The sequence below is a fragment of the Mesocricetus auratus genome, unplaced genomic scaffold, assembly GCF_017639785.1.
Source record: "Mesocricetus auratus isolate SY011 unplaced genomic scaffold, BCM_Maur_2.0 Super-Scaffold_100023, whole genome shotgun sequence".
Taxonomy (NCBI): domain Eukaryota; kingdom Metazoa; phylum Chordata; class Mammalia; order Rodentia; family Cricetidae; genus Mesocricetus; species Mesocricetus auratus.
In genome coordinates, this window is record NW_024429204.1 from 19,842,578 (window position 1) to 19,855,454 (window position 12,877).

The 12,877-nt window shown below is 45.4% G+C and overlaps 1 long non-coding RNA gene across 1 annotated transcript; it reads left to right on the plus strand.

The window, feature by feature from the left end:
- Positions 1–12: 12 nt before the first annotated feature.
- On the plus strand, positions 13–5,116 carry LOC121133656. The gene is made up of 2 exons (XR_005870603.1): positions 13–489; positions 4,183–5,116. It is a non-coding gene; the product is annotated as an uncharacterized LOC121133656 (long non-coding RNA).
- Positions 5,117–12,877: the final 7,761 nt, after the last annotated feature.

A 12,877-nucleotide genomic window follows, 5' to 3' on the forward strand; every position in this document is an offset into this window, starting at 1 on the left:
TGCGGGCTCCGGAAAGCAATTAGCATTTTGCACACTCCAGCATACTGAACTGTGGGATTTCACTTGTCCCTTCAGCAAAGTAGCAGGTGGAAGCGGAACGGATCTGAACGCAAAGGACAGTTACGTAATTGACCTAGAGTCCCAGACCACCTGATGCCGCTAGTCTGCAGCTTCCCTTTCAACCTCTCCCAGGCAAGCTCGTGCAGCCTAGCAACTAATCACACGCGTGACATTTTGGCGCCTGAGTGTACTTTCTTCACAGGCTGGAAGCTGTAGCATGGCTCCAAAGAAAATCCCTTTTGCTTGTCTGAGATGAGGAAGTGAGATAGATTAGAACCGAAAGTCATTCTTTTATTTTATATATCTGATCTAAACTTTTTGGGGGAGTCCGGCTCCTCGAGGGTACAGGGCCAAGCAGGAGCTCACCAGCTATACTCTCGGAAATTTTTCCAGTTTAATGGAGCCTCCTTCAAGCTGAGTCCCTGGGAGGTAAGTGCCCAGTCTTTTAAGAATCTCTTCTGCCTGGGGAAGAGGACAGCTTTCATCTCCTGGAAGCTGCTGACAAGACATCATATGCATGAGTTCTTAAAGGGTAAGGAGAGACTTTTCTGAGAGGCAGGTACACGTGCAAGTCCTGGAACCCAGAGAGAACCTTCCCATCTTTTGTGGCGAACAAGCTGGCACCCGACTGAAGCCTGTCTTGAGCCTGGCTCTCCACTAATCCAGCAGCTAACACAGGCTCCACATCTCCTCCGCTGAACTAAATTCCTCGGCTATCATAACAAATTCTCAAAAACTGTCTGGCTTTAAATAACAGAACTGTATTCTCTCACTGGTCTGGAAGCCAAAAGTCCAAAATACCAGCAGTCCGAGGCTGTAGGGAATATTCCTTTCTGGCCTCTTCCACCTTGGGAAGGCGCCTTGTGGGTTTATTATTCCAGTGTCTGCCCCCTCCTCACAGGACCATCTCCCTACGTTTCTGATCTGCCAAGCTTTTGGTCCCGCTTCTTTTTAAAAGACAGCATTGACTATAGACCATAGCACAATCCGAATTGGAGCCCAAATTAATGATAAAACCTAAACTCATGATTTCGTTTGGAAACGCATGCTCAGTTACACCCATGCAGACCCTATTTCTACCTGGTGTCACAGTCATGGGGTTAGGTAGTTAGGACTTAGACATATCTTCTAGATAGTACAGTTAAACTCGTTACAGTCCCTAAGGGCCAGCTGGGGACTATTGGGACTCTTATCTCCCTTCCTCCGTTCTTAGGCTGCCAAGCACCAAGCATTCTGCCTGAACACTTGGTGGAGAGGCACCGCCCTCCTCTCTTTCTCCCTGATTGTTCCAGTGCTACAATGAGGCTGGCCTCCCCTGGACTCCCTGGGAAGCTTAGACAAGAGTCACTTCTCCCACAGGATAACTAAAATCTTCTCTTGTGTGTCTAGCAAGCCTGCCAACTTCCCTTCTCCTCTGTTTTTCTCCAGCCATCTTTCTTTCTGACATCCGGATATAGGGCCAGCTCACTTCCTTCAGAGTCGTGGTATGGGCATGACAATCCTGACACTGGTATGGCTTCCGACCGTCCACTGCTTCCAATCAGAGCACTTCAATGTCACACAGTATCCATGAGAGCAATACCTGAATACTGAGGAGTCCCTTCGGTTAATAACAAGGCTCTCTCTCCCCACCGAGGAGGATCGCCCTGCACATAGGATTCTCCCCTAGACACAGCCCTGGTGCTCCATCTAAGATACAGACAGGACAACCCTACATTCAACCCACAAGTCCTAACAGTGAGATATCCACCAGTCTCTTGGCCCACTTCCCATCTCAACCCCGTAAGCCACATAGTGAGTGATTTATGGTGAACGCTGGGCAAAACTCTAAGTTGATGACAGCATCCTCTGAGGTTCATGCAGAATCAGTTCCACCATCTTTACACGATGGGTCATGGTGGCTCCTCATGAGTCCATGTCACATAAGCAGATCTTCATGAGTCCATGTCACATAAGCAGATCTTCATGAGTCCATGTCACATAAGCAGATCTTCATGAGTCCATGTCACATAAGCAGATCTTCATGGTCCCTGTGCAACCTCCAATGCAATCACCCCCACATTCTGTATTCCACCAAAGCCTTTGCACAGAACCCTCTAGAGGCCACGCTCTCTCCAACAAGGGTTTCCCTTCAACCTCATCTCCTCTCTACACACCCCAGACATCAGCCCCAGCTCCCAGAAGTGTAAGAAGTCTCCGTCCCACAGGGCTCTCAAGCACAGGAAATTGTTTCCCTCTCCATAGCCCTAAGCCTTGCAGTCTGGAGTTGGAACAAAGACATTTGCTCCTCTACACTGTCTCTTCCGGACAATTTCTCCTTCTTGACTCATTGTGAAACAAGCAAACTCATTTGAAGTTACTTTACGCAACTTCATCACAGTTCACTATTGGTTTCTCCTGGCCCTAATTATTTCTTCATAGTTTGTAATGGACTTCCAACACTTGCTACTCCGCCTCTCTCCAATTTCTCTTCTCATCCTGGAAGTTTAAGTGGAAAACACTGGTTGGTCACTCAGTTCCTTCTCTTCTCAACTCCAGCAACCTTTGGTTTTTATCCTATTCCAGCCACCCAACTACATGAAAACAATAAGTAGGTCTCCATCCGTCAAGTCTGGGAGCTGCTGTTTGCTCCATCAAAGTTGGTAGCTGTTGCCTGCTCTTCTATTTGTTCAGCCATCGACTATGGAAAACCACCATATGCCACCTATAGTGGAAAAGTTGGCTGACGAGTCTGCCTTTTGGCCCATCCAGCTATAATATAAATCATCATTGCTTTAAGTTGTGTGTGTGTGTGTATGAACATATGTCTGATGTATGCACATCTATGAATGTCCACATGTGTGCGTGAATGGGAGACAGAAGCAGGCTTCAGGTGTTTTCCTCTATTATTTGCATTATTTCTTAAGGCAGAGTCTCTCACTGACCATGGAGCTCTCCATTTCACTATGTCAGGAAACCAGGGAGCCCCAGGGATGGACCCCAAAGCACTGGAGATTTCCCATGGGGCTGTTGGTTTCTAACCTAGCTGTTTATGTAGCCACTGGGAATCCGAACTCAAGTCCTCTTGCTTCTGCTGTGAGAACTTTACCATCTCCTAAGCCTGTTGAGCCTGTTGGTGGGTTTGTTACCCAGCAATAGAGAGCTGAAAGACATTTTCAAATCGCCGATAAGGAAACATTCTTCTGTTTGGATGTGATGACAACGAGGCTCGGTAAAACAGTAACTTGTTCAGACGTTTAGTGCTATAGCACATTCCAAGAGCCCTCTCTGATGAAACTAATCTGCTATCAATGGCACAGTCCCCATTCTTCCTGCTTAGACGCAGAGGGTTCTGCTCGGCTCAGAAGTTCTGATTAGTCTGGCTCTCGTTCCAATGACTCAAGGCCTTTCCTTTGCCGGTTATTAAATATCTAAAATACCGCGCTTCCCTGGAAGCACACGATGGTAAGAAACAAGAGTCATAATCACCTTTGGGGGTGCTGAAGTCTTCCAAGTGTATAGGAAACACCCCGCAGCTTAGCTTTCGGGGCCACCCCAACCTGGCTTGCCCTGGATTTAACCAGCACTGGAGGCAGAGCCACAGGAGTGACAGCTGGCCTCCCAGGTCTCCATGGTATATCTGAGTACAGCCCGAGTCAGCACTCGTGCCCCAGAGGCCAAGCAGAAACCACACTAGCAGACACACATTTCCCTTCCTCCTCTGTCCCCCACCTTTCTCTCACTTCATAGTTTTCTGCCTGCTTTATTGCTTTGGAAAGCCCCTTGGAGTGTTATCCTGGAATAAAATTTCCTCATTTAATTCAATGTTCTCCTCTTGGAAGGGAGTTTTATTTCCCGAGCTTGATGCTGGACAGTCAATGAGACGCTTTTATTTTTCGAGACTCCCTTGTGTCTCTGTGGTTAAAAAGGATAACAAGTTCACAGCCTGCCCTACCATTAACAGAGATTCTGCCTCAAGCCTGGATGAGGAGAGACAAAGCCATTCTGTGTAAATTTCAGTCCACACATCCATAGCGGGCAAAGCAGTGAGTGACCCCCATCCTGCTAGATGACTGTCTCCGAGGTTGCGGGCTGTTGATGCTTGGGGTGGAGGATGAAAGTCTTGACTTCGGATTTTTCCAGGCACCGAGGATGCAGCATCTTTGTGCCTTCACGGCTGAACCTGGAAATCACACCCTGACATCGGTCTCCTTTTCGGCTGGGTACCTCTCCGTTGACACTGTCAGTTTGGAATCTCCATTCTTTTCAACTGCAACTTCCGGTGGCTGGGGTCCGCCCCGGTGACAGCTGCCCTGTACTTCCATTGCAAAAGCACTTAGCTTCTCTTCGACGGCCCCAATCTCTCCACCACCCAAGGCTGCTTGCTGGCACCCATTCCTGCAACTTCAGGTCCCAGGCACGTCCGCCCCCCTTTCCTTAACAAACTGCCCGCATCTCATATCTTTCCGCTTTGAGTTCTCGTTGCAAATCTCAGCAAATGCAATGAGCAATAAACAAGCTACGGCCCGAATACCAGGCTGCCTTGAAATTCTCTCCACCCAACAAAATTAATTCGTAATTTTTGAATTCAGTCTAATTCGAATTTTCAGGACACTAGCAGAATGCAGCCATATTTTCTACCATAATATAACATAAATGGCCTTAAAGTCCTTCTCCCCTCCCACCCACCTCCTCCTGGGACCTAGTAAGTATAGTCTTCCCTGTCCACATTTCTTTTGGCATTCTGGTCTTCCCAGTAGAATGGACCGTTGACCTTTGACTACAGCATTCTAGAGCTCCAAATGCTTCCACATTCTCCTGAAAACCATGTCAGTAGGCCTAGACCCTGTGGGAAGAACTAGATAGAACCTAGATAGATAGGCCTATTAAAAAAAATCGTGCACCATCTATAGTGACAGATGTCCCTCAAATAGGCCACACCTCCTAAATCTACTATAATCTCCCAAAATGGCACCACCATCTGGGGACCAAGTGTTCAAACACACGAGCTTATGGAAGGCACCTTCATGTAACTTAAGACTTGAATGAACAATGCAGATAAAGAACCTTGAATTGCTGTGCTGCTGTTATCCATTTAAGTCTTTTTGGAGTACCGGTGTGAATGATGTTAATGTCTATTTTAAACAGTTTTATGTATGAATGAAATAAGAGGATTCATGTCAATCACTGAGTGCGGTGCTTGGAATCTAATATGTGCTTAATAAATAGTAGCCATTTTGATGGCCACAGGGGTGGTAGTAATAGTTCATAGAGGTTTTTAATTCTAAGCATTAAAAGAAAATATTAGTCCAGTGATCACTACCGATAGTTTAACTTGCTCTCCCAGCATTGGGGGCTGATCAGGAAGCTTTCATATAAAGAAAAGTCTCTCCTAACTATCTCAACAAATTACAATTCCCAACACCCATGAGCATCAGCCCAGAGATCCAATAACTCCTACAGCTGCAATTCCCTACCCAGATTTCCCCAGAGAAGTAAGAGATCTGTGAGCATTGGTTACAGTGTCAAAGTCAAAGCCCGATGTCATTAAGTTTCCAGGAGCTGTGGCATTGCCCCTGCCTGAGGATTAAGGGCCAGTTGCCCATATTCTCTCTTATATACACTAGCGGGGCTCCCGAGAAAGGACTTCCACGAGCAGGGATCCCAAGAGAGGACTTCCACAAGCAACACCAGTTTGCTAATAACTGAGTGCATCCCTCGCTCTTCCTCTGTGTCTAGAGTGGGGGCCACGCTTTGATTGGCAATCATAAGATGTCTCTCTTACTCCTTCTCTCCAGGGATCTCTGCCTTAATCTAGGAGACTTGTAGGCATCTGTGCCCAACTTCTAACACCTGTCACCACTTCAGCAAATGTTGTTTATATTTCCTTAGCGTTTATATTTCCACAGCACCCCCCCCCCCGCCATTCTTGCCACAAAATCATGCGATGCTAGGGGAGAGGCTTACAGAGTTTCAGGTGACAATGGTAGATAGAATGGATGCATTTATTCTGTTCCTTCATACATCTCAATAAAAACATAGTGAAAGGAAATATATCTAAAGACATTAAGAACTGATGGCAGAGATGTTAGAGAAGAGTATGATGGACTAAAATCTAGAGATCTGGAAAACAGATAAACCAATGAGAACTCAATGAACAGACCTGGAAAAATACTGACTTCAAAGCCAACAGTGGGAACAACTCAAGAAGCTGACCAGTTTGCTCTGCAGGGTCCTGGGTACCACTAGACATCAACATGATGTTAGAACTACTCACCAACAATCAGTTGAAAGAGTATCAAGACACAAGGAGACTTTCCAAAGTCCTAGTCATGTCCAACCCAACCTAAGCAGGAATAAGCTTGTACCTTAGAAAGAATACAGTGTATTAGAGTTCTTAAGTCCTGAACTTAGAAAATCAGCCCAAGTATCCAATATGACTGAAGAATTAAAGTTTCAGAAAAGAGAGCTTTTAAGATTAAAGAAAGAGGTAAGAAACAATCTAGAAATTTCTTCCCAGTGTAATCTAGGACAGCCCACTAACATGGGTGTAGGTGCATGTTAAGACTCGTCATCTCTAATTTCCAGGACAATTAAGACAAATGTACAGTCTTAAACATTTCTATTGGGATTCAAGATGAGTCTAGACCTCTACTCTAGAAGTGAAACCACATGATAAAAATTGCTCTGGAGGTCGGTAGGAAGTCATCTCCAACCTATGAGTCTATGGTCATCAAAATAATTCATTAATTACAGTACGGTGGAATAAAAAATGTTTCAGACATGAAGGGTCTTGCTATGGTTTGGATCTCTTTTGTTCCCTAAGAGCTGAGGATCACCTCGTGTAAGAAAGAGGTGGTAGAACCTCTAATGGACTAGATCTGGTGGGAACGAATGAAGTCTCTGAGGAAAATGGCTCTCAGAAGCAATGAATACTCATTGCATGGATCTGGTAAGGGTGAGTTGTTACAAATAAATAAGTAAGTAGATAAAAGAAAGCAGACCCAACTCCAGCAGAGCCTCCTATATGGCTGTATGCTCACACACGCTGCCATTATAATGTCATCCACTGTTCTGTGCCTTAACCAAGAGGGCCGAGCAGCTGCCTGTGCCCATGCTCTTGAACTTCTAAAAGTGGGTTAGATGGACCTTTCTTTTTAAAATAAAATATGCAACCATAGGTGCTTTGTTGTAACAACCAACGTGAATGAACCAATGAAGTCTTAAAACATTCACCTGACATGAATCCAGAACTACTGAAAAAAAGTTATCTTTGTAAAATTAAAAGGTGAACCAAGGAGGAAAATAAAATGGTGAGGCTTTGGAATAAGAATATGGACCCGGAAGTGACAATGGGAAGTCCCATAGATATAGGGGAAGAAAGGTTTCAGTATAATTGTGAAGTCAGACTAGAATTAAAAGAAATCAAAAAGCAATCCAGGTGACAACAGCTCAGAGGGCACCGGAAAGGCGACCAAAGGAGAGGTGACAGAATGTCTGGTGTGGGTTAATGTATTGGGGAGAGATTTAAACTATTAATCATCTTGGGACTGACTAATAACAAAAATCAAACCAGAAGATGGGAAAGTAAAGTAACTACCAACTCTGAGAGATCCCGAATGCTATGCAAAACAACAGAAGTAGTTTGCAAATAGTGTTCACGTAGATGGAATGTGATATTGACTAAGAATTAGCCTGAGAGAATTAAGACATAGTATAAGTGGGATAATGACTGTGTTGGTGTGGGAATGATCAGTAATTGTGCACTAGCAGACATAATCGGAGATGAAATGCAATGATCCTTAAAGTTAGCAGAAAAGAAAAAAAGGACAGGCACAGACTTGGCAGTGACACAAAGGTCGTGTCAAAACAACCAATTAAAAGTGTTGAGTACGCTGGTTCTAGGAAACAGGGAATTGTGGGGCATGAGACGTTGAGATGTACAACTTTTCAGTTCACCTTTTGAAATTGCTTGATCCTGAAAGCTATGTATGAGTTTGATTTTTTAAAAAATGCAACGAAGTTTCGAAACGATCCTGCATCCACAACAAATTAAAAGGCAGATTCTAATGTGACTTCCCTTTTTCCTGTGCACACATGCACAGAGAGCCATTTGGGTGGCATGTTCTGCAAGCCATATAGAGGCATGAAAATATCTCGGGGAAGTGTTAATGATGGCCTGTGCCAATCTGTCTTTTGTAAATAATTTATCAGTCAAATATACTAATTAGAGATAGGAGACATAAATGACACAACAGCCTATCAATCAACGGTGCTTGCTGCTCATCTATTGATTACAGCAATAGACATTCAACATTCTGGAAACTGGGGAAAAACAAGTGTATGATACGATCCTGGCACTAAGATCTTATTATTCCAGGAAACATATGGGATATAAACATCTATGAAGTTAGATGGCAGCCCAAATTTATAAATACCCTTTCTTTGCTAAAAAGTTGAAGGCTGTTACAAAATGATGCCTGTAACTTTTGTGAAAGTACAGAAGTGTTGCTTTGGAGAAAGGGAGCCCATGAGGCGGGGACCTCCGCAAAGGAGGTCTGGAAAAGTCTAGAAAAGTGGCTGGGTTTGAATGTATAATATCAGTCATGGAGGCTTCAACATGTGGACCCAGGAAAGCAAGAGGGCACCATGAAAAGACGGTAGTGTCTACCCGAGCATTTCAGGCACGGGTATCTGCTTACCAAAATGCAAAGGCAGTTAGCTGACGACCTGCAGAAGGCAACTTATTCAGAAGCAAGTAACTCCGTCACCTACGGTGAAGCCAAAACTCCAATCAAATGCTCTGCTAAGGTTGGGTCCATCATTTGGTGACATGAACAAGTCTCGGGGAAGTTTCTGATCTATGGGACAGCCCCAAATTCCCTGGAAATAGCAATTACTTGCTGGAAAAATAATTAATTGGGCATTGCATAGATTCTGTCATAAATAATAAATATGCTCTTGTCAATTTCTGTACTGGGATGAAGGCACCAGGCTAAGACTCATTGGGGAAGATGTCCATCAAGGAAATGCAGATATATATTACATAGTTAGAAAGTTCAAACACATTGCTTCTCCAACAGCCTTCCAACTAAGATAAAAGTTAACTTAACTCAAGTGAAAGAAAGGGAGGTAGGGAGCCGGGCATTGGTGGCGCACGCCTTTAATCCCAGCACTCGGGAGGCAGAGGCAGGCGGATCTCTGTGAGTTCGAGGCCAGCCTGGTCTACAAAGTGAGTTCCAGGACAGCCTCCAAAGCTACAAAGAAACCCTGTCTCGAAAAACCAAAAAAAAAGAAAGAAAGAGAGAGAGAGAGAGAGAGAGAGAGAGAGAGAGAGAGAGAGAAAGAAAGAAAGAAAGAAAGAAAGGAAGGAAGGAAGAAAGGAAGGAAGAAAGGAAGGAAGAAAGGGAGGTAGGGAGAGGGGATGAAAGAAGGAAATAAGGGAGGGAAGGAGGGAGGGAGGGAGGGAGGCAGTTAAAACAATTGTCTCCCCATTTATTTGGTGCTTAGATTTCTTGAATGAAAACTATGTCAGTGGGATGTCAGACCATCTATACAAAAATATCACCTGATAAAAACCAAAAGCGTGACAAGTACTCCAGATAAAAATCTGATTTATAAATAACTGGAAAATCTGAATGGCAATGTAAGAATACAGAGGTAAGCGCAGCCCGACTCTGAAGAGCAGGCGCTGTATCCACCAAAGCCCAGAAGAGGGCAGACAAGAGCTGCTCCAGTGGACACTTTCCAACCGGGGCCAGCCGGCACCACCAGGGTCAACGCCCCCTCGCCCAGTGCACTGAGCCCAGAACCGGCTGGTGAAAGACTCCGGAGCCTGAGCCCAAGGAATCCAAGTCAGATGGAGTGCCTGACCTAGAACCGTGGAGGAAACAGAATGGGAAATAATGACAAAGCAAGCAAGGCTCGGAGGAACCGGTTCCGGAGCCCTACAGCGTGGAGCAAAAGGTTCCATGGACCGTCTAGTGCCTCTGCATACATGTGACAGCTGTGTAGCTTGGTCTGCTTGTGGGACTCCTGGCAATGGGAGCAGGGGCCGTCCCTGGTGCTTTGACTGGCTCTTGGGAACCAGTTCCCCGTGATGGATCGCCTTGCCCAGCCTGAATGCAGGGGGAGGAGTTTGGTTTTGCAGAAGCTTGCTAAGCCATGCTTTGCTGATGCACGCGGGAGACCTGCCCATTTCTGAGCGAATATGGAGGAGGAGAGGATTGAGAGTGTGGCCAGGGGCGTGGTGTGGCAGGAGAGGAGGGAGTAGGGAGTGGGGGCTGTGGTTGGGATGTGAAATAAATAAAATAAAGCTTCCTCTGGGTCCGTTTCCAGCCACCAAAGCTCAACCTAAAATTCAAGGCCTTGCCATCACCGAGTTCTACTACCATTTTGGGGTTTGCTGGATTTTTCATTACACATTCAAGATTCCAAGCAAACCATGATCTTCCCCGTGACTTCCCTTCTCAGCGTCTTTATCTCTCCTGTTTCTTCGTTTGTGCATCCAAGCCCAGGACCGGAAGGAAGGAAGGAAGGAAGGAAGGAAGGAAGGAAGGAAGGAAGGAAGGAAGGAAGGAAGGAAGGAAGGAAGGAAGGAACGAAGGAAGGAAGGAACGAAGGAAGGAAGGAAGGAAGGAACGAAGGAACGAAGGAACGAAGGAAGGAACGAAGGAACGAAGGAAGGAACGAAGGAACGAAGGAAGGAACGAAGGAACGAAGGAAGGAACGAAGGAAGGAACGAAGGAAGGAAGGAAAGAAGGAAGGAACGAAGGAAGGAACGAAGGAAGGAAGGAACAAAGGAAGGAAGGAACGAAGGAACGAAGGAAGGAACGAAGGAAGGAAGGAAACAGTGAATCCGGGAACCCTCACCTTCGAAGCTGCCAGGAGACAGATAGTAATACTCACGCCATGGGCTACAGTCAAGGTAAGTAAGTGAGGATGCCCAGAAAGGCTTCTTGGAGAAGGTGGCAGTCCCCTTGTAGTCCCTGGCCTCTACTCTCCACACATCTGACCCTTCAATGCATGCTGGGACCATTTGTTATTTTCCCTCGGCCCTCTAAGAAATACGCCTTTCCTTTTCTGTTCCAGGTAGGGCTTGACGGGTACACAGCTCTAGCCAATCAGACTGCCCAGTCTTTTGTCCTTGGTGGGAGGAAAGGTTGTTCAGGGAGTAGTACCCTTCTAGACAAGTCGATCAGATTTCGTCCCGGGACTCCCTGCCCTCCATTAGGAATGAAGATGGCTGTCTCCTTCTGTAGACTGGATGAGTCAGGGTGACCACCTGAGCTGGTTTCAGACAGACACGGTACGACGCCTTTTGACTCCTGGAGGATTCTGACGTCATAAACTGGAAAGAAAGGAGCCGAGAGGAGGAAAAAACAAAGAACCAGACTCGCCCTGCTCAAATCCAAGAATTCGGTTGTCCTGAATTAGAGCTAGGTCCCTACTGAACTTCTTAGCAGGGACCCAGCCTCGGGCCTTATCCAAAGGAATGTTTGCTTTTCTTCGGTGTGCTCAAAAGCCCAGGAGGCAAGACCTGCTCCGTTGGCTCCCAAAGACATCAAAGGCCAGTGTCTCCACTGACTTTATTAGGAAGAGCTCACCAGAGGGGACCCCATCTACATTCCAGACATCATGTGCCCTGCCTGGCTCTACGGTGACACCTCCCTGCATGCCTTTGTGGTCATCCCCAGAGGCAAATTCCTAAAACTAAAGGTTGCATTTCTTCATTGCAACCCACTAGCCTGATTATTGATGGGCGGAACTGAATTGCCCCAAGTCTATTCTGTCTGAGAGCCCAGCTCTAAGCAAAGCTACCCGCCTTACGCTGGGACATACCCGTCACAACCCATACCTAACCCTTCCGCTCTCCCTCTACAAAATCCAACCCCTCCATACCCAGAGCAACACAGTCAGAGAAGCTCTCTAAGGATTAAGTGGAGTAAATTAAATGACTGTCGAGGCAATCAAATTCCCAAACAAAATTCTTCAACCCACACTCATGGTCCTGTGTCCCCACAACTAATTGTGTCTTAGTTGCTGTTAGTTTCTGCCTGTGCTTAAACACCCACATATAGGGACAAACCTTTACTGAACAGCTAGCGTGTGCCAACTGCTTTAAGTGCCTGAAAAACACACCCAAGGGGGGAGACAGGGACTTGTACATTTGGTGAAGTTTGGATTTTTTTTTAACTGTGCATATTGCTGATTTTCACTTATAAACAATTTAGCAGAGAGCAGTGAAGGAATTTCACATGTAATTTCAATATAAATATATATACTTGAAATATTTTAAAAATTATATATATATATTTTATGTGGGAAGGCTTTCTGAAAATGATAATTGCAGATTCATACCACGTATATGGTAGCTAAAGAAGTCTAGAGAAAAACAAATGACTTTTGCTTGGGTCTGGAAACCACATTCTTGAATAACCTTCCTCTCACTAAGATCTTCTCTGTACTCACACTTGTATAAGACAAAGTCAACAGCTCTGCCAAGCAGCCCTTCCCAGACCCTCACCCCTCATCCAGGAGCAAGAGCATCCACCGCTCCACTGGACGGTACTGCCATTCCTCCAGCTGCCAGTAGGAGGAGCAGCTGCTCCCGTTGCCAGTTTTTTGTTTTGTTCTGTTAACATACTTTTTCTATTGACTCTTTGTAAATTTCACAACATGCATCCCAGCTTCACTTATTTCCCAGTCCTTCCATATTCGCTTTTCACACTTTTAGTGTCCCCTCCCCAAAGGCAAACTATAAAAGGAATAATAAAATGAGATAAAAATAAGAAATACGAGTATTAATTTAAAAACAAACAAACAAACAAACAAAAAA